This window comes from Condylostylus longicornis, unplaced genomic scaffold (genome assembly GCF_029603195.1).
Source record: "Condylostylus longicornis isolate FDR11 unplaced genomic scaffold, ASM2960319v2 ptg000080l, whole genome shotgun sequence".
NCBI lineage: Eukaryota > Metazoa > Arthropoda > Insecta > Diptera > Dolichopodidae > Condylostylus > Condylostylus longicornis.
Window position 1 is genome coordinate 1,324,980 of NW_026578048.1, and position 22,934 is coordinate 1,347,913.

The following is a 22,934-nucleotide window of genomic DNA, read 5'->3' on the forward strand; positions in this document are numbered from 1 at the left end:
CGATTTAAAGGATTTTGAGTTTTAAAAATTTATTTGACGTATGTGTTGGTGTAATGATACAGAAAATAATTTAATGAAAAAGTGATTTATATGAGACATGAATTCGGGGTTAACAGGTGAAATATAATAGATAAATTAAATCTTTCTATGTGTTTGTAATATAAGCATTGTAGGGTTTTTGTTTTTTTTTTGATATTTGATTTTCATTAATTTTATTAGTTTCACTTTTATAATTGAAAATAAAATAGATTTAATAAAGAATGAATAAAATGAATTGAATTGAAATACTACAGCAGAATGTGTTTATGAATGAGATGAATATAATATGTACATATATATGAAATATAGTATAAAAGTTGTTTGAACTAATCTGAACTATTCGTAAGCAATTTTCTCAATTTTCAAAAGTGATATTCTCTATTGAATTGATTTTGATGAACGATTTTATTTTTTAATGTTGATGGGGCAAATATTAATTGGTAAAGTATTATAGTTTGAGATTTATTAGGATTTGTTTACACTGTACGTATACAATATTGAATTATTTACCTTTTCTGTATAAAAATATTGAGTTTGATACAATTTACCTAAACAGTAGTGGATTGTTTACGTTTTACATAAAATATTGAGTTTTTTACATTTTAAACGAAAAATGTTGAGTTTTTTACGTTTTAAATGAAAAATGTTGAGTTTTTGACGTTTTATATGAAAATATTCGATGGTTCACACTTTACGTAAACAATATTGAATTATTTACCTCTTATGTATAAAAATATTGAGTTTCATACAATTTACCTAAACAGTAGTGGGTTGTTCACGCTTTATATAGAACGTTGAGTTTTTTACTTTTAAAATAGAAAATGTTGAGTTTTTTACGTTTTAAATGAAAAATGTTGAGTTTTTGACGTTTAATATGAAAATATTCGATGGTTCACACTTTACGTAAACAATATTGAATAATTTACCTCTTATGTATAAAAATATTGAGTTTCATACAATTTACCTAAACAGTAGTGGATTGTTTACGTTTTACATAAAATATTGTGTTTTTTACATTTTAAACGAAAAATGTTGAGTTTTTTACGTTTTAAATGAAAAATGTTGAGTTTTTGACGTTTTATATGAAAAATGTTGAGTTTTTGACGTTTTATTGAAAATACACTTTACGTAAACAATATTGAATAATTTACCTCTTATGTAAAATATTGAGTTTCATACAATTTACCTAAACAGTAGTGGGTTGTTCACGCTTTATATAGAACTTTGAGTTTTTTACTTTTAAAATAGAAAATGTTGAGTTTTTTACGTTTTAAATGAAAAATGTTGAGTTTTTGACGTTTAATATGAAAATATTCGATGGTTCACACTTTACGTAAACAATATTGAATAATTTACCTCTTATGTATAAAAATATTGAGTTTCATGCAATTTACCTAAACAGTAGGGGATTGTTTACGTTTTACATAAAATATTGAGTTTTTTACATTTTAAACGAAAAATGTTGATTTTTTACGTTTTAAATGAAAAATGTTGAGTTTTTGACGTTTTATATGAAAATATTCGATTGTTCACACTTTACGTAAACAATATTGAATTATTTACCTTTTATGTATAAAAATATTGAGTGTTTTACAATTTACCTAAACAGGAGTGGATTGTTTACGTTTTACATAAAATATTGAGTTTTTTACATTTTAAACGAAAAATGTTGAGTTTTTTACATTTTAAACGAAAAATGTTGAGTTGTTGAGATATTGAGTTTTTTATGTTTTAAATTCCAACCATATTTGGAAAGTTTCTCAATTATCCTTAATATTATCACATTTTTTGCAAACTAAATTTTTAACAAATCATAATTAAAACAAATAAAAATTAAAAAAAGTTTTATTGAAAAATTTTTAATTATAACCAGAGAAATTATTCAGTTTAAAAAAAGAAGTTGAATTTGCAATTTCATTTAAAAAACAAAAAAATTTTCATATGGAATTTCTGTTGACCGTAATTCAAATTTATTGAGGAAAATTAAAATTTTCTTTTTGCCTTTTTTTTATAATTTTTTTAAAACTCCTCTTTTTCGGTTCATAACTTTTATGTTTCAAATGTTTCCTGATTTTATATCATTATAAAATTTATATTGATGTATAGAGTTTAGTGATGGTAGCAATCATGTGTGTATGTATAAAATGTAAAATCAGTTGATCACAAAAGTTCAATTTTTATTTTAAATGTAGGTAGTATGGATGATTATAAAGTTCACCTATTTCCAAAATTTGTACTTTTTCAAAATTAATTTAAAAAAGAATTTTACAAATTTTTTATGTTCGTAATCAAAACATAAATGCTATGTCCAAAAGACATCGGAGTCAGGAAGGCACATTTTCTCCTTTAATAATCCATAAGTCGACATTTTGCCGATTCAGATAGATTCAATCGTATTGAACACAATAGAATATTTTAGAAATTCCAAAGTAATTAAAGAAAAATGCAAATGTAAAAAAAATCTGAAAAGTTAATTTAGTTTTAAGATTTAGTAATAATATGGAAATGTTGTTGTATCGTAGTTCTTCAATTTCTATATGATACGCACGTGTGTGTATTTATAACAAATTATAAAATTTATTTTGAAATATAGCAGATATAAAATTAGACTGTTTAGTAATGAGACGAGTAGACCGACGGACAGATTTTTTTCTAAAATTTTTCTATAAATTTGTCTAAAACTGATATTTATTTAAATAATTTTCTTATTGATGTTATAAAACTTGTAAATGAACTTGTTTGCAAATGAACTACTTTGATTGAAATTTTCAATTTTAAATTAATTTTGTCATCATTTCAAAGGGTTAGAAAATCTGAACTTTATAAATTAATTTTATTTTTAATTTTGTTATGAAAACTTTATATGCTTTCGTTTATGTATTCTCAACCTTAGAAAATTGTTATAACAATTATTCTACAATAGCAGGACTTAATTTAAATGTACCCCTTGGGTCACAAACTCTTTTTGTACACTTTTTAATTTGATTTCCTAGAATCAGTTTTATTATTCAGTTTGATTATCAGGTTCATTTATTAATTAAATATGACGATTTTGAAATATTATGACCTAAACTTGAGAAGGTCGGAATCTTTGGTGGAATTCAAAAATATCGTAAGTATTAAATTTTTATTAAATCTATGCAAGAATCTATGCATTTTATTAAATCTATCTAAGAAATATACCATATAAAATATATCATATAAAATGCTGTAACAATCTACTAAAACTGCAAATAAAATTTGCATACTAGAACCAGTTTTGCTATACTAAATTGTGAGTAATCAATTAAACCTCAACTTAAAAATTAATGCTCTTCTTACCTTGAATTATCTCGTAGTTTGCATTTATTTGCTGTATAAAAATATTTAAAAGCGGAGCTACAAAGATAAGAACGTTTACAAAATTTTGGAGTTTCCTATTAGAAGTCAATTTACAGATATATGTAAAATGTATATTAAAGCAAGCGTCTATTAAATTCAATCGGATAATTTTTTGCAGGAAAAATTTAGCAATCAAAAAACAAGAAAAAAAAGTCCTAAAACATTCTTTTCTTGTGAATTTTTAAATTGAATTTAAAGAAACAAAAATTCAATGTAAATTTTTCTTATTTTATTTTTCACCTACGTATTGTACACACATTATGTACTTAGTACGAGTACTTAAATACTCAAGTAGGTTTTCAAACTAATACCATACTTTAAAATTTTATGATATTATTCCAGTAAATTTATTTGAATCGAATTTGAAACAGGATTTTATATTTCATATGAAAATTCGAATAGAAAGAAAGAGAAAATATTTCCTTGGAATAAAGATCCTATTCGACTTAGGAAATTGATTGAAAACTTCTAAAGAACTGGTAATTAATTTTTTTTTTGAAAATTATTCATGGCAGTGTATAAAATGTAAAGATTTCCTTTTAAACATTTTCTTTAATGTTAAAAAAATGCAGTTGTGTTCAAGAATTTTAGATTATAAATTATGTGGGTTTTAATAGTAGTAATGGTGTCCACTTCCTACCTAGTTTGCGATATCATGTACCAGTCCTATGCTGCAAGAGCGGATTAGAATTAAAAACAAACAAAAGCTGTTTCTACGAAAAGTATATATGATCCAGTTATTTAGAACAACTTTAGTCAAACTATAAAGTGTTTTCTTCATCAACTACATGTTCCACTTCTTTTTACGCTCACATATTACTGCGGTACTTAGATTCTGTTTTTTCACATACTAAAGTCATAATAATCTCATTCAATTATAGTAACTGCTCTTTAAATAATATATTCTTGGAAGCTGAACACTTTTCAACAAAGTAACGAATCTATATTATATTACTAGCCTGTACTAGTTTTCAATTTTTTAGTTATAATACGACGAAAGTTACTAAGCATGAAGAAAATTTATTCTATATGTGAGCAAACGACAAATGAACATTGCAAGATACGTGTTTGTACTTTTTTTTTTGTGTATAATATTTCAGGGAACTATATTGAAAAGTTTCTTTGAAATCTAGGATTCCAATTCACTTCATTTTATAATTCTTTTTACCGACCGTATTGTGTAAACAATAGGTAGGTTATGTGATGGCAACAAATTTTGCATATCGAGTTTTCGGTGGGAACGTACTTCTCCATAGTGGGGAAGTGTAAATAAACTATTTTTAGCAACCTGTCGGTCTGTCGGTCTGTCGGTCTGTCGGTCTGTCCGTCTGTCGGTCTGTGTGTGCACGCGTGTATCTCAAGTTCGGCTGAACCGATTTTGATGAAATTTTATATGTAAGTTTGTTTCCACCATGGCACGGATCGATCAACTTTTGGTATATATCAGGCCTCGGGAACTGCACTTTTTAGCGGGCCTGTTTTACATTTTTGAACATTTTGAAGAAAGTATTCAACCGATTTACTTGAAATTTTATATATAAGCTCAGCTCGACCGTCCGCAAAAATTCGTATGTTTTGGAAGAAATCAGGCATCGGCAACTAGACGTTTACTACGGGCCAAATATACATTTTTGTGTATATAAAGAGAAATAATCAACCGATTTCATTGAAATTTAATATATGAACTCCTCGTATTAAAACAATGAACATATAAATTTTTTGGAAAGATCAGGGCTCGAAAACGGATTTGCGGGCCGATTTTACATTTTTCACCATTTTGAAGAAAGTATTCAACCGATTTACTTGAAATTTCATATATAAGCTTTGCTCGATCATACGCAAAAATTCCTAACTTTTGGAAGAAATCAGACATCAGCAACTGGGCGTTTACTACGGGCCAAATATACATTTTTGTGTATATAAAGAGAAATAATCAACCGATTTCATTGAAATTTAATATATGAATTCCCCGTATTAAAATAATGAACATGTAAATTTTTTGGAAAGATCAGGCATCGGCAACTAGACGTTTACTACGGGCCAAACATACACTTTTGTGTATATAAAGAGAAATAATCAACCGATTTCATTGAAATTTAATATATGAATTCCTCATATTAAAGCAATGAACATATAACTTTTTTGGAAAGATCAGGACTCGAGAACTGATTTGCGGGCCGATTTTACATTTTTCACCATATCCACAGAATAAATTGATGGAATATCTTGAAATTTGATATTTGAGTTCTGGTTGTTACCGAAACTAACTGGCGAGCATTTCAGGGAATTCGGGTAGCACAAAGCGAAACTCTACTAAGAGCCCAATTTACATTTTTCTAAGTATGTTAACTATAAGCTTACTAATGTCCTAAAAATTGGAAAGAAGTATTTAACAGGCATTTTTATAATATTCTGTAACACTTTCACTTAACTAGACAATACACAATGCGGTCGGTTATGTGCTGACCACATCAGATTTTTTTTTTTGGTTAAGGTATTGCGAGCCACACACAATTTACTGTTAAAAAAAAATATAAAAAAAGAATTGGTTTTTTTGTTTTCTGCGGAAAAAATAATGTGTTCTTCTTGCATAATATTTCGAAGTGAATAAATTGTATGTATGTGTTAAGGGAAATATCACAAGACCACATAGGAAAAAAAAAAATAAAAGATACAAGGTAAAAATTGTGGAAAATACCACAAATCATACTGACAGAAACCCGAAGTATGTGTTAAAAATATTTTTATTTTTCATTTATAAAATTTTTCCCACATACGGTTTTTGTTATTGCATTCGGTGTTTTTTTGTGGTGAAAATATTTTTACTCGCTAATAAAAAAAAAAAAGAAAAGAAAAATGTAAAAGTCCTTTAAATTTCTATTCGTTGTAGAGAAAAAGTGCATTAAAATTTTTTCTTTCAAAATTAAAATGTGAGAAATTTTTTTTTGTATTGGAATTTATTTGAGGTTTTAAAATATTTTCTGTCCTCTGTTCCATGATGAATTGCAATGCATCAATAATTAAAACAGATGCTAAGAAAGAATGAAAAAATTTTTAATATCACAATTTGCAAACAGCGTCAAGTTTTTTTTTCAAAAAATTGTGAATTTAATGAAAAATGGTTGTTGCATAAAATATTCACAATTTTTCTGATTAATAAACAAGTAACCTATTGATACGACATTAATGTAATTGCAGTTCAATCTTTTGACCTAGCTATCATGTCCAATTTGGCACGAAAACAAAGTAGAACGAGGAATTAGAGCTTCTAACTGTAATTAGACATCTCACGTCAACTTGACCTATTTGAGTTCAACAATGCAAATGAGCAAGTCAAATTATTTCTGGTTAAATTGTTTTACGTCATCCATTTTACTTTGCTATTTTTGTTGTAGAGAATTTAAAAGTTTAATAAATTTATATGTAAGTCGAGTTGGAAATTGGCCGACTTTAAAAATTTGGAGGAAAAAACAAGCGCAATACTAACAAATTTTGAGGTGTTTTTCAAATCTTTCAAAAAAATTTTTTTTAATCTACTTCGCTCCTGCGAAGAGCATAATATAGCAGCTAACCATGAATCAGTTTCTTGCGTCACTGGGTTTAAGAAGGTACGTGACGAGTCTACCAGCGGCAATGCTCAATTGCACATAAGTAGTTGAAGCTAAATAAAGTGTGTATACAAATGAACCGAAATTTTTGTTTGCAAATTCATTTATCTCTAGTCTCATCGTAAAGTCGTCCTTATTTAAGCTTCTGCTTTTGCTCAAATGCTATTTTTATTGTGATTCAGTTATTTGTTCATCTGTCTTATTTCCCTTAACGGGGTCATTTTAGCAGCATTAATTTATTTTTGTCTTTTAATTTAAAAACTTAATTTTATTTAAATTTAATTTTCTTTTTAATTATTTCATTATCCTTTATCAATTCCCATCTTAATTCTTATTATTGTTCATAAATATTTGAAGCCGAAAAAAAAAGGTCAAACTAAAAAGTAATAATTTCTCAAATACTCACACATACTCCAAATGAATGATTGAAAAAAATTACTTTATTTTTTAATTAATTTGAAATTGCGTGTATAGAGGCTTGCAATAATCAAGAAATACAATAAGTATGTATGAGCAAATATTGTATAATTTCTATCTTAATACCTACATACATAATTTAATTTTTAATTAAAGTTTTCCTGTTTTAATTTGATTGAAAAATTTATTTTGGAAATTAAATTTAAAATTTCAATATTTTTTAATGATAAAATAGTTTTATAAAACAGATAGAGAAAAAAGAAAAGTTTTCCATTGCATATAGTTTTCATTTAACAAGAAAAAAAAAACAAAGTGGGGGGGAGGGGGTAGAAAACTAAATAACATTTTCAATTAATAAAACAGTTACTTTTTAAAATATAATATAAATTTTTTTTTTTAATTAAGAACATGGACCCTACTGAATTATTTAAAAATGAATGAAAGTTAAAAATAAAACAACAAGAACACGGAATAAAAGTTGCTATTCTGAGAGTAAAAAACTTTTCTTTTTAATAAAAGAGTAACTGTAATTAGTAGTACCATTATATCGTTATTAAATACCTTTTTGAAAACAAAACAAAACTTTTCCAAAAGAGAATTGATAGAAGGGTAGTAGCAGTAAGTAATAGGTATACAGAAATCAAAGAGAAAGAGAGATGAGAGAAATGAAACAGAAAAATGGTGGTGCGATAAAACTTTTGAACTGTTTATTTTTCTTCCGTTATGACTGTATGTGTACATACATATACTGTACACATATTACATTTTTTGTTAATTTTCATGTCATGAAATACCATTTTGGATGTTTTTGGTTTGTATTTTTTTTTTTTGCATATTGCTTGTATCTATTTGCGTGTAAAAGAAGATTAAAGGTAAAAATTTCATCAAGAAGTAGCATCGATACATTTACATATGTAAGTGAAAAGCACATACCGTTATTATATGAAGCAAATTAACATTTAAATTCCATCGTACCTTGTATAAATTCCTTTCCTTAATTTGTCATTTATGTAAACATAAACATTCTTGATAACATAAACGTATTTTGACGCAGTGTCGTGCAACCATTTTAATGAATAATGAATTCGCTACCCAATGTTACCGAGAAATTAGAGAATAAAAATTTGAAGTTTGAATGACAAAAATTTGAATTTCATGTCAGTAAAAGAAGATGTCAGTCCGAAAATTAGATTTTCTAGTTTGAAAATTTCCACAAAATATAACCAAATATATTTTTTCAATTTTTCCGCTAGATTGAATATTATTTTTCTGAATTTGAAATCTTCACGAAAAGTGTAAAATCTGTTCAAAATTCGAAAAATCAAATGAGAGGATTAAATGTTAAATATCTGTCACTAATAATGAAAATGAGCAATGGCAAAATTATCGTAAATCGAGTAGAATTATTCCATAAAAGACGTAAAGAGAATTTATTTTACACAGAAAAAATCATCATGTGCCATAATCCAGAAATTTCAAATTTACGAAATTATGACACCGGTATTAGTTGCCCAATTTTCAATTTATTAAAAACAAAATTTTGTGAAAAATTGAATTCGGGAAATAGATTTGTTAAAAAATAGTCTCCAAGATCATCTGCTCTCACATATCGATTATTTTCTTTGGGTTTTTTCCGAAGTCACAGATTTATATTATTTTATATGCGCGGAGTCATTTTCCATGTGCGCAAAATCATTTTTCATATGCTCATCATAATTTTTCAAATATGTAAATTACATGCCGACTTAAAATACCGACTTAATAAAATACCCTATAATATAACCCTAATTTGTTGAAGTTTCAGATTGTCGACATTTTGTATTGACATGAAAATTTTAAATTTAATTTTGAAAGCAAGATTTCCAAAATAATTTATTGGATTTATAAAATTTTCTTATATACGTTATGATTTTTATAATATGGCACATATAACTAAACACAACTAATGAAATTAACGTCATATAATGCCACCACCCTGGTAAAATAGGAGAACCGTACATAAACATAAATACCTAGTATAAACTGTTATATAAATGTTGAGGTGAAAAATGCTTTGAAAATAGTTTTTCTTTCGTTAATAATTTCATCACAAAACTCATTAAGGTTCGCTTAATTAGTTTTGTTAAAAAAAAAATAAAAAATAAGAAGAAAAATTTCACAAACACGATTTTCTATTTTCCATATCATCTAGGTTATTTTACACATATACCTACATAAAACTTAAGTGGGTATATTATAATAATTAATATTGTTGAAGCAAGTACATGTATGCATACTTACATATCATATTTATATAAACATTAAATTTTTGATAAGTTAAACATATAATCATCTTTATTATTACAGGTTTTTTTTTTTTGTATAACAGTTGTGTACCGACGGTAATATCAGTTATAAATGAAGGATGTTATAATGTGAACAAAACCTAAGGTAAAGTATGCGTGAAACCATAACACAAAAAGGACACCTGACGTATAAAGGTGTTTTCATTCTTAATTACAATTTTCCTATTTTTTTTTTTTTGTTTTTCATCTAGTTTGTTTTTTTATGTGTTTGTTTTTCTTTTTAGTACATGTATGGAAAATTCACTCTTTTTAATGTAAAATATATCGTTGTTCTTTTTGAAAATGTTATTTAAAATCTTGTCATATTCTTGTAAATTATTAAATATATTTACAATGAAAAATAATAATATATACAACTATATGTACATACATTAATGTTAATGATGCATGTGTATGCGTATCATATCTTTAACCATATGTGTTTAATATTAAAATGTTTTTGATGTGTAAGAAGTGAGAGTATCACATGTTTACCCTTTAAACTATACCATTAAAGATTTAAAATATATTATAAAGGAACGAAATATTTATGTTAGTAGGGCTAGAATATTTAATATAATATATAGAAACAATAATTATCCTTACGGAATTCATAATATCATAGGATTAAAGTGTGCAAAAATAATAATATTAGATTCTTAGATATTGGATAATGAGATCATTTTATAATACTTGTATATATCAATTTGAATACTGTTCTCTATTTTGCTGCACTGTAAACACAAACTGTTATATTATATTTAGAAATCAAATTCGAAGTTTTTCAAACAAAGTAGATACCAAAAGTGGTGGTATAGATACCATGGAACCTATACCATATTTATCGAATAATTCGCCATTTTCATGTGATATAGATTGTTAGTTCGGAGTAGTTTTGGAAAATAATCCTCCTTAAGTAAACTTTTTCAAAATACTAGATATATACTTTTTTGACTAAAGTAATTACTTTGATCTTTAGGGCCAAGTTGGATGCATGTAACGAAAACTGAAAAATAAGAAAAAATATTTCGAAAAAAGTTTAGAGTCAAAGCGGAAAATCAGAATATCAATGGGGAGAATATTGTGAAAATTTTATATGAAATAGAATAGGGAAAACCTCCTGAAAAAAGATGTGAAAATATATGGAAGAAGTTAAAGAGTTTATATGAAATTTTATTGGAACATAACTTTTGTCAAATGTAGTAGAAAAAGCGGATTTTTAAACTCACTGATTTCCTCAAATGAATATATTGTATAAATATTATCAATATTTGAAACAAAGAAATTTTGAGTGACGTCAAGAATATTTAGTTCAAGTGCTTTTTCAAATTTAAAATTCTGCATTGGTTTACTTGAAATAAGTGACCGATTTAATAGAGAAAACATTAGAATTTATCATTTGGATTTGATTTGGTACGACCAAATCGGAAATTTAGTGATAATTCCAAGAATTTGGTTAATGGAGATTAGTTAGTATAAACGGATACTAAATGATGCAAATATATAAAGGTAGTAGAAATATAAGCTTATGATTTGTACAGGATTTGCATCGTAGACTTACCGAATTCTTATATTCTCGAATTCTGTATTCTGTTATATTAAGTGGCTCTTTTGTTGTCAGAAGGGACCAAGTTCTTCTTTGTTCCTGATTTTCCAAACCTTTAAAAAACAATATGTTTTAAAAAACAAATACAAATAGCTTGTTTTTTTTTGGATTTTTATGTGATGTCTAAAAATACTTACAACTTAACGATCTTCTTTTACTATGCCAAGATTTTTACTAGCATAAATGGATTTTCAAAATATCATAACCATTTCTAAGGAAATTATGTTGATATTTTTTGATGTTATGCGTTAATGTGGTTTGAAACAATGTTCAAATCTTTTTTCTAAACATTTATTTAATATTTATTTTTCTAGGATTTTTTATTATGTGTGTTTATGTAAACATTTATGTACATATATAATAGTAAAGTATATAATATTATTTTATAAAATCTAATATGAATTTAAACATAAATAAAGAAAAGATGTTACATTAGACTAAACATGTTTAAAATAAGAAAAGGAAATTATGTTTTAACCTTTTTCTATATATATGAGTTTTATAAAATAATCTGTTATACAGTTATTTTATATAAAATGAAATACGGGTTAAAAGTTTCTTTATTTAATTTTTATTTTAACAAACCCTTGTGGGTAATTTAGAATATTCTAATATAAGCCATTATAACATTATAAAGAAAAATATACAATTCATATCATAAAAATAAAGTGAAGAAAATTGTTAAACTAGAATTTCCAAACTGTTCTAATTTACCATTTTGCTGTTATTCTATTTTTTTTTTGATATTCTTAATTGATATTATTTTGTTTAGTTAGAACTTTGAGAACTTTTCAACTTCTCGAACTATTTTATGTCCCTCATATAAACTAAAATAAATTCAACGATCCCTGCCCAGATTTCCGGTTTACTTTAAAAAATTAATTTGTAATCATAAATTGAAAAAAAAAATTAAGAACAAAATTGAGAAATTATTGGCCTCCATTAATTTTAATAAACTGATCATTTATTCTAGTGAGCTTTCTGATTCTCAAATGAGCATGAACTAAGAGCGTTATTCTGAACAAAAATATACATGGCTTTTTACTTTTAGTTTCAGATTGCAAAGGTTTCTTTATTTGTGTTATATTTATATGTGTCGTGAAATATTTCATATACCCTCTATATAATATCTGGATATGAAATTCTGATCACATTTTTATACTCGTCTATATATTTATATTAATTTATTCATAACGTATATGTTACACCAAGAAGGAAAAATTTGCAAATCCCATAAATTACCTATTTGTTGTTGGAGGGCACATTTGACAGCGTAATAAATAATAAAATTGGAATACGGGAAATATGAATCTGTGTACCGCACACAAGTCAATGTTTAAAATGAACAAGATTGACCAACTGGAGCAGGTTTCTCCTCCGCACAAGTTCGTGATAAGAAAAATTCATCACTAACGATGACGGGGAATAAAAATATAAGGTAAAAATATATGTATTTTTCAGAAAAACTTGATAAAAATTTGCAAAAAATTCAAAAGGTGAAAAGTATTAATTTAACTGATTTTATGAGTAATGTGCCATACGGGTTACGTATTTTGAATTTGTACTGTTTTTACCATTGTATAGTATAAGACAGGTTTCTAGGTATTGTAGATCTACAATATTTTTACCAAGTATGAATTTTGTCTTCCTTAATTCATCTGCATACTTATCTCATTTTGGCAAAATTTTTACTTGTACTTATTTTCCTCGTTATGATAACTGGTATTGTTTTGCTAAACTCTACAAGAATGTGGTCTCTACAAGCTTAAAATTCGTCTGGGTAATTTCGGTTATAACAGTGGACAATCTTTGGGAAACACTGATTAATTTATTTTGTTTTTTATATACGAATTAGAGTAGAAAACTTGTTATATTTTTTTTTCTCAAAGAAATTCAATTTTTGCAGTGTTCTTGTGTGTCCTGTGTATAAAAAGGATTAGAAGATACGTATGATGCTGAAAGTGTATATAAATGGATTTTGAAATTTATTTAATTCTTTATCATGTTCTAGTTTAAATATGTTGTAAAATAAAAGAATTTTTTTTTAAATATCATTTTGAATATTTAAACATTGAATTTTTTTTCTACTTTTGTTTTTTCTACTAAAAGTTACTGATTAAATTTCTTTCATTTTGTGTTATTATTTTTTTTTTTTTTTATAAAACGTCAGTTATTTTTATTAGAAACTTGGAAAGATTTTTTTTTGTAATCAAAATTAAAGTGTCAAATGTTATATAATTCAATTTTTTCTTGTTTTGAGAAAAAAACGAACAAAAAATTCCATCTAGTAACTACTCGTAATATGTATGAGTTGTGTAAGTGCTAGGACCTGATGTCCGTATAAATCATATATTGTTTGATATTTTTATGTTAACAAAGATAATTTCAGATTCTTTGTCACTTTTAATTTAAGTTCTAAAAATAATTTTTAGAAAGTTAAATGATGAAAAGACCATTTCAGGGGTTTTTCAATTTCAAATTTGGTAAAAATTTTATAAAATAATTTTGTGTTTTTGATAAAGGTAAGTATATTATGTTTAATAATTAACCTGAGGGTTATGCAAAGAAATAACTTCGTTATAATATTACATAATATGTGACGTTTGTTAACAGAAATTGAAAGGAACTCTTTGAGTTCAGATAAAATCTAATTATAAATTTGTTTTGTTTGCTGCGTCTCAAAATTTTTAAGCATTTCAATAAAAAATGGATGGTGAAGTCAAAACTTTATCTATAACCAGTCTGAAAATTTAAATTTTCGAAATAGTTTTCCAATTTAGCGCATTCGAAAATTTTTCGTTCGAAATTGGATTTCTGTAAGTCAATTTTTATTAATAATAGAGAATTATAAGAATAATCAATGGAACTTTTTTTATAAAACTGCAGATGGATGACAAATGGATGACGTAATCAAAGAAACGAGGCAAAACAGAGAAATTTAAAAAAAATTATTTCCTCGAACTGGACTCGAACCATTGACCTGCGGACGCTCTACCAATTGAGTTACAGAGGTATAAGGAAATTTATTATTAACAAATTGTTCTTTAAAATCTTCAAACCAAGTATTTCCTTACAAGAGATTACTACATGTACAATCCTTTATTCGTAATACACAATCGTTTAAAGATATAAATGGAGAGAGATAGAGATAGAAAGATCAAATTTTTCTAGATTCTTTGATACAGCTAATTGATTTTGAATAATAAATCTTTTACTAATAAAAGAAGGATTATTTGAAGAGCAATGGTTTCGGTTTTACATTCTTAATTATTGTTATCAATGAAAAATTAAATTTCCAAGAATTGTTTTAATGTTTGAGAAAATCAGTAAATTTTTCTAAAACTCTCAATAAACTCAATTTGCAAGGAAATTCAATGTTATATTTTGTATATAGAAATTTAAAAAGTATTTATGCCTTGCAAACCTACCTATTAGAAGCTCTTTAATTTTAATTGTGTTTAAGTAACTTTCAATTTAGTACTCACTTGTTGAAGATCCGCAATAACATGCATATATATAATCAGTATATTTTTATATCCAGCATGCAAATTATTTACATAACTTTGAAGTTTTAATCATGATATTAAATTATTTTCTTTTATTCTCTCAATGTTCAACGATACTGGACCTCATTAAATATTAAATTTTATGCAATCACCTATATTTATTTTAAAGATTCGTACGCTTTATTATTCTTCTCTCCCCTTAAATTCCAGCAAAATATAATTTTTAATCAATTTTTTCTCTCAACATTATAGTACTGAAATTAATTATTATAGTGTGTGTCTTATCTGGTTCAAGGATAAACCGTGAATTTTTTACTTTATTTTTTTTTTCTCATTGCATAATTGAATAATTTTGATTAATTTTTATGATATCGCAATAAAATATTATTTTGTTAACACCCAATTGACCCTTAATTTTGTGCACAAAATTCGAAAATTAATGTACTAGCAATTACATTGAAGAAATTTATAATAATATTTTTCATTCATAATAATAATGAGGCAATAATAAAGAAACTAAAAGTCAATTTAAGAAGCAATTTTTTGAAAAAAAAAGAAAGGAAAAATAAAATTTAAAGAGAAGAAAAATATGTAGATGGCAGAAGTGAAAAAATCGTTTTTCCAAGTCATAATTTTTCGATTAATTTAATATTTCTATACAGTCGCGTCATTAAATTGGTATAATCGGATTTTTATTGTTGGTGATTTTTCATTTTTTTTTTTTTTTTCAAAGAATTTAGATCTTCTAAAATAAACTTCAAATACAGTGTTATTAAAATTTTGTATATCTGTATGTATGTATATACTTTTAATGGTGGTGAGAAATTTCTAATATTAATGCTGTTGAGGGGATTTGGTATGGCAATTCCTCAAAATATTTAATTCAGCCTCACTTGTAGATCATCACTTATAGGTATTGAAATATGCTGACACTGACATATTGAATTAGATATGTTGACACTGACAACGTCATAGTGATATCGTCAGTTACAAGTTAAATATACTCTTAAAAATACTAAAGAGTAATTAAAATTGGGTTGAAAATAAAATCTGAACTGTAAAAATATACCCTAACACCACAAAATTGCAGCAATGCAGTATTAATACACATTTTAGTTTATAAGATGCAGTTTCTTAATTGTCTATTAATTCTTACTTATGAGCTTGTTTAATAATTATTATGACCGCATTGCATACAATTAGGGAGCCAAATTTCGGCAGGTTGAGTTTTTGGTGGAAGCGCACTTATTTATAGTTTCCTGGTAGGAAACTATAAATAAACTATAAATAAATTTTTAGAGAGTTGCCGATTTGAATGTTTATCGGTTTGATTGTGTATCTTAAGTTGGGCTGAACCGTTTTTGATGAAATTTTACATGTGAGTTTTTCTTGGATATCTCACGTATTGATCAACTTTTGTTATATATTAGGTCTCGAAAACTGGACCATTTTGTGGTCCAATTTTGTATTTTTGCTTATATAAAGAGAAATAAATAACCAATTTTTGTTGAAATTTTTCATGAAATTTGATATTTGAGATTTGATTGTTACCGAAAATAGTTGGCAACTCTGTTCAGTGAATTCGGATGGCATAAAGTGAAACCATACTAAGAGCCAAATTTACATTTTTTTAGGAAAGTTAACTCAAACCTTATCAGCGTCCTTTAAATTGGAAAGAAGTGTTTAAAAGGCAGTTTTCATAATTCGCATTAGATTTTTTTTTATGAAATTATAACTACAATAAATTTGTCAAATTTATAATTAAAAAATTTCCATTATATTTAAAATGTATGCCTAGATTAAACAAGTAAACAATTCCCTTCGGAATAAAATATGTTCTTATATAATTTTATTTGCTTAAGGAAAACCATATACAATTTTATAATTTTGTGATGTCCTCATAATAAGCAGAACCAACTATATTAACTTTGCTATTATTTCCATAGTTTCCTTTGTTTCATATTTATATATAGGTATAAGAAATTTTTATGTTCTTCAATTAGTTTCCAACTGAATCTTTAGACAATAAAATTTTTATTGTACTCGTATATTTCATTTCGGTAGGTGGTATATTTTAAAATATGGTGTTAAGTTTAGGAATATCGAGGAGGGTATGTTTTTTTTTTATTAAATTTGTTGTTAGAATTCCGGATGGTAGTCTTTTATGCAATTTCTACAGTAATAACAAATATGTATATAAAAACAATATAAATTATGAAAAATTTAAAAGTAAAATTAAAACAGAAAAGAAAAAAAATTATATAAGTGCCTTCGAAGTACGACAATATAAAAAATATAAAAAAAATTAAAAATGAAAATCAAATAAATAGTAAAGTTTTTTTGAAAATAAAATAATATTTTTTTTTTTTTCATAATAATTCATAAAATTAATTGCATTTTCTTTGGAGCAATATTGAAAAACTTTATTATTCTTGTTGGAGACTTTTACTATGGTTTTATTTTTCTATTTTATTTGTTTCCATACTATACACAAAATTATTTATGTATATAAAATAATTTTCATTTTGCAACATTGAAATGACTAATAATAAAATTTTACGAAACTTAACTTTATCGGATGAAAATTCCAATTATTTGTATTACGAAAATGAAAATGAAAATTTATAATAATGTTATAAAAGAAAATTACCTATACACAAACCTATCCAATTTATTATAATTTATATATGTATACATGCACATATACATGTATAAATTTTCATAAAAATATACCGTATATATACAGGACTTTTTTTTCTCATTTATATTGCAATAATTCTAATTTTCCTTCTATTGTATTATTTTATTTGCTTTAAGCAAAATTAAACTTATAATATTTTCAAATAATTTTTGTGTTATTTAATAGGATTAAAGATTACCATTTTATATTATTATACTTATATATTTTTAAAAATAGATAATTATGCACTTTTGCTGCATACATTTATATCTAAGTATATATAAATAAAATTTTATCTGTAAATAATTTCCTATAACAAAAGGATTATTATAAGAAGGTATAGAAGGAATAATTTTAATCGTATTCATTCCTATAATGAGTGTTATAATTGCTGTTTAATATATAGCTATATTGTATGTATATATGTATGTGTATCATACTCATATCAGAGAGTGCGTTTTTAATTATTTTTAAACGGCGATTTTTTCAATGATCCTACACAAGTTTTTAGTAGTACTATAATATCTTGCTCATCTCCTGTTATCTTAAATCTAGATTGAACAGGAACGAGAAAAAATTTTAAGCATACTGTAGTCCTGGTATTGATTTTATAAAACTCTACTCACATAAGTGATGAAAATTGCTTATTATAAGTTTATTCTGTTAATTCGTCGCTTCGGATGACCATTTTCGCTGCCTGTGCGTCTGTTAATGAAATTTTTTACATTTTTTAAGATGGCCAGCTTAAGTTTTATTTTTTTGTTACTTAATAATACTGTCGTTGTTACATAATAATACTGTCGCTTTATCATTATACGATATGTCGATTAAAATGTCGATGACAAAAACTCCAATACAGTATTGAAAAATACGTATCGTTCGTTCAAAACTTTTGTTACCACCATTTTGGCATTAGGGTATTTGAAAATATACTCTCGTTTTAATTGTCGTTTTTGAAAAATTTTGGAAAATTTTCTTAAGATCAATGTACCGAATATTTAATTAATTTGATTTCAAGTTCAAAATGACGTCTATTATTTAAATATGTACTTCTGAAACATACTGTAGTATGTCCTATATTCTATTTTAATATGTGTTTAAATATGCATTATTATGTATATGTATGTAAATTATAAAATTTAATAATAATTATTTTTATATTATAGAAGAATATCAGAAAGAAAATAAAAGAAAAAAATTGAAAAGAAAAAAAATATTAAAATATTTTGGTTTAATTTAAGAATAATAGAAATAATTGGAATGAGAGAGAGAGAGAGACAGAGTTTCTTAAAAGAAATTAAGAAAAGTTAAAAAGAAAATTTATAAATATAAAATCCCAAAGAAAATTTTCCTCTAGAATTTATTACCACAAAAACATATTAAATCTAATATTTCAGTATGCATACATGTGTGATGTCTATCTTTACTACTTTTCTAACAAAAAAAAATTTTTAAAAAATTGCTTATTAGATTTACTCTGTCCGTATGACCCTGTGTTCATTCGACTTCCCCTTCCGTCTATAATAGTGTTTCTTTTTACAAAAGTTCTTTACTACTTTAAGATAGAACGCTGAAATTTTGTATACAATTAGATTTTTGTAATTTAGATTTTTAGACTCTTATATTTCCGAAACTACTAGCTTTTCCAAATATCTATAAATTTAAGTTAATGAAAAATGCCATGCCATGAAAAAATCCAATTATTTATATTTGTTAATTTACTTAAATGCCTAAAAATTCGTCTATTATCTACTTGTTTTCACTTTTACTTCTGCTCATCCGAAAAGTATGCAATTTTTTTGAAATGAATATAAATTAAATGGAATAAATTCGCCATCAATTATTTTAATAATGGAGTGGATTATTTTTTTAAGTATTTCCGCTTTGTTCAAGGGAAAAGTGCTATTATCCAAATTTATTTACCTATACTATTCAAGCAAGTGATCCAAATTTATTTATTTTTTATTTATATGAGATTTGATATTAATTTAAAAGTTTTACAGTAAAATCTTCTTAGTTTAAAAACAACTTGAAATTTTCAATTACAATAATTATCTTCTCTTTTTTTATGAAAGAAAAGCTTGGCTTCTTCAGTAATTTAAAATCAACCTGAAAATTAATTCATATAAAATGCAATTATTGTTATGAAAAGAATAATAAATAAGTGTTAACTTGAAAAAAAAAATTCTAAAAATTTGATGTAGAGCATAATTTTTGGATATATTTTGCTATAGCTGTTAATTAAATCATTAATAATGTGTTTATTCCTGAATTAGAAAGTGTTGCACGTTACTTTTTTGTTTTTGTAGACATTTACACTCACTGCTTGTTCAGAGAATTTCCGTAGTTTCACACTCAATAAGGTTAAAAATATTTTTTTCAGAAAAATTATTTACATGAGATTTACAAAATTTAAGGTTCTCTTAACGATATCTGCTAATACGAATATATGTAGTGTATTTTTTCTCCACTTAAATAGAACAAAGAATTGAATAATGTTGACATTAATTACGAGTATGCGAGTATACATAATATACTAGCGGCTGTGTATCAGAAAATAAACTTTTTATGTCTGATACTTCAATTTTTCTATTAAGCTTACATGAAAATGCAGATTTATTTTAAATATTTGTCATAGATTTTCGTATCTAGTATTAATTGGTTAGGTTAATAAGTGCTATTACCGTTTATGGCATTTTTTAATGAGGTTCTAGTGTAATCTATTATTTAAAAAAATAAATTGTGATAAAAATTATTATGCATATCAGAAACACTTATCATTATTGAGAATAATATAATTTTATAAATATTATCAGTTTGTGGGCTCCCAAGAGAGAATTTACATAAATCTTTTCCTAAATTAGATTTAGAAAAAGATTAATAATATTTTTCATAGATTAAGATTGGATTTTTTTTTATTGGCAAGTAGAAAAAATGCATTTATTTATTTGCTATGCTTCATAATTTCGAAGTTTAATTAAACCAATAGTTGGTTATATTAAAATATTTTTATTAAAATTAAAATTTTTTTCATAGAAAAATTATTTTCTTTAATTCATTTTCAAAATTTTTTTTATTTCATTAATAAAGATAAATTAAACGATAGATACTTTAAATAGTTTTTGAATGCTTCACCATATTTTAAAACAATTTGACTTTCAAATTCAAACTTTACTGGTATATTTTTGATTTCAGGAAATAATTTTCTATTTCTTTCAATTTCAGGAAAAAAGAGACCATTTTTCGAATTCACTCAAGTTTCCAGGAGTATTACTATTCATTCCAGGACTTGGTTTTGTTTACATATTATTTTGTTCCAAAATATGAATCTACCAAGATTATTCAACGTTAGAACAATATTGGTTAAACAATATGGACAATAATATAGTCGAAATAACAATTTTTAAATTAAAATGGAGGGAGATGGCATATTGCTTTTACTAAATGTATATGTAATATGGAATTCTATTCCTAGTAACACAAGTATTTGAATGGATTGCGATTTTCGATTTAGTTGATTTGGTGATCACTATACCTAAAAAATTAAAAGCCATTCGTTAAAACCTTTCGTGTTTAGAATTTAGAATCGAGATATAGATGAAAAAACTACAGAAACCATGCATTCAGAAATATTTCAGTGAAAACGCACCAAAACTAAAACATTTTAAAGTTTTTTTTTCTGATGGAAATGAGTAATAATAATAATTACAGGTTTAACAGGGGTAAATTACAACATTTCGTTACAACATTGGGGAAGGTATTGCTGTCCTGTTAAGGTAATTATGGGAATGTATATTACAAGACAGCTATTTAGTTATTTTTGTAAATGTGTTGTTTTTTCATGGGAGCATTTTTCATATAAATTAAAATTTGGCATTTTGCCTAGAAGATCACCATTTAATAATAATTTATAAAATTAATTAAATTAAATTGAACTGTTATTGATTCTGTTGAAGGTGATTAAAAGAACGGCCACTATTTTGGATATTATTTTTTTTTATAAAAAATCAAATAGATACAAAGTATTAATATTTTTCACTTAAAAAAAAATTAATAATCTGGCTTTATATAAAAAGAGAAAATCGTGAAAATATGCTAATTTGTTTCTTATCGTATAATTATTTTCCAAAAAATAGATGTGTGTTTCATACATAAATTCCAGTAAAATAAGAAAAAATTGCAACAATAACTTAATTGAAATGTAAAAAAATCTGTTTGAAAACCCTACAACATTATTAAAAATCGAAAATTACATCGTTCTTGAAATGAAATTCATAAAGTTCTAAGTGACACAGAAGCAAATTTTTGGGAAAAGTAAATTTAATTTTTCACATTCAATATTAAATTTATAATAATAACACATTTGTGGAGATTTAGTGTATAATATTTAATAAAAATCTATATAATTTTTTCATAAAAATTTTACCTAATGGTAACGCTGTCTGTATACAATATGATTGATATTATTCAAGTAATAGAAAGTTACAAAAGAAACCTAATTTTAAACATTTTGTATGTAAAACAGAGTGAAGAATTTTTATAGTACATAAATACAAGTTTCAAGGTTAAAGAGTTTTTAATGTTGAGCAAAAAATGTACAAAACACCTTGTATGCAACGATGTTATCATATTCTGAACTTCAATTCAAAAGAAACAATTTGTAATATCCCAATATTTGTGCTGTAATTTGTGTACATTTATGGCTTTAGCACCCATAACTTATTATAATTACGTTTTACTTGAAAGTGAATCACCAAAAACATATTGAGGTACAATGTTCCTGCTTTACGCTCTTCGTACTGGACTAGCTTGTATAGAATTAAGAGTGAAACTGTTACGTATATTTATCTCAATATATGAGTACTTAAATAATGGTAATGGCGGAACGTTATTGTTATTATTACTATTGGCGATATCATAAAATTTTGCTCTAATTGCAAATTTATATAAATTTTAATTTTTTATTATTTTCAACTTAATTTTTATATTTCTAATTAATTTCTAACTTATTATGTAAAATTTTGTTTGTCATTTTATATCTTGGACGTTCGTGAAGCGTATATTAACTTTGGTATCGGTTCTGTAATCACTTGAAGCAGTCGTGTTCGATATTGCCATGTATATTATATTCTTTCTCTGAATAAAATTCTGCGTTGATATAGACTTGTCCGTCTGTCCGTCCGTCCGATTACACAATAATTCAAAAACGAATAATTTAATCGAGACAAAACTTTTACAAGTTGCTTATTTACGAGTGCTATTGTAATTGAATCATTTTGGACTACGGCTACGCTACAAGGAACAGGGTATAATTCAATTGGTCTGTTTTGGAATTGATAGTTTTTATTTGTTTCTTCATAAATTTTTCACTTT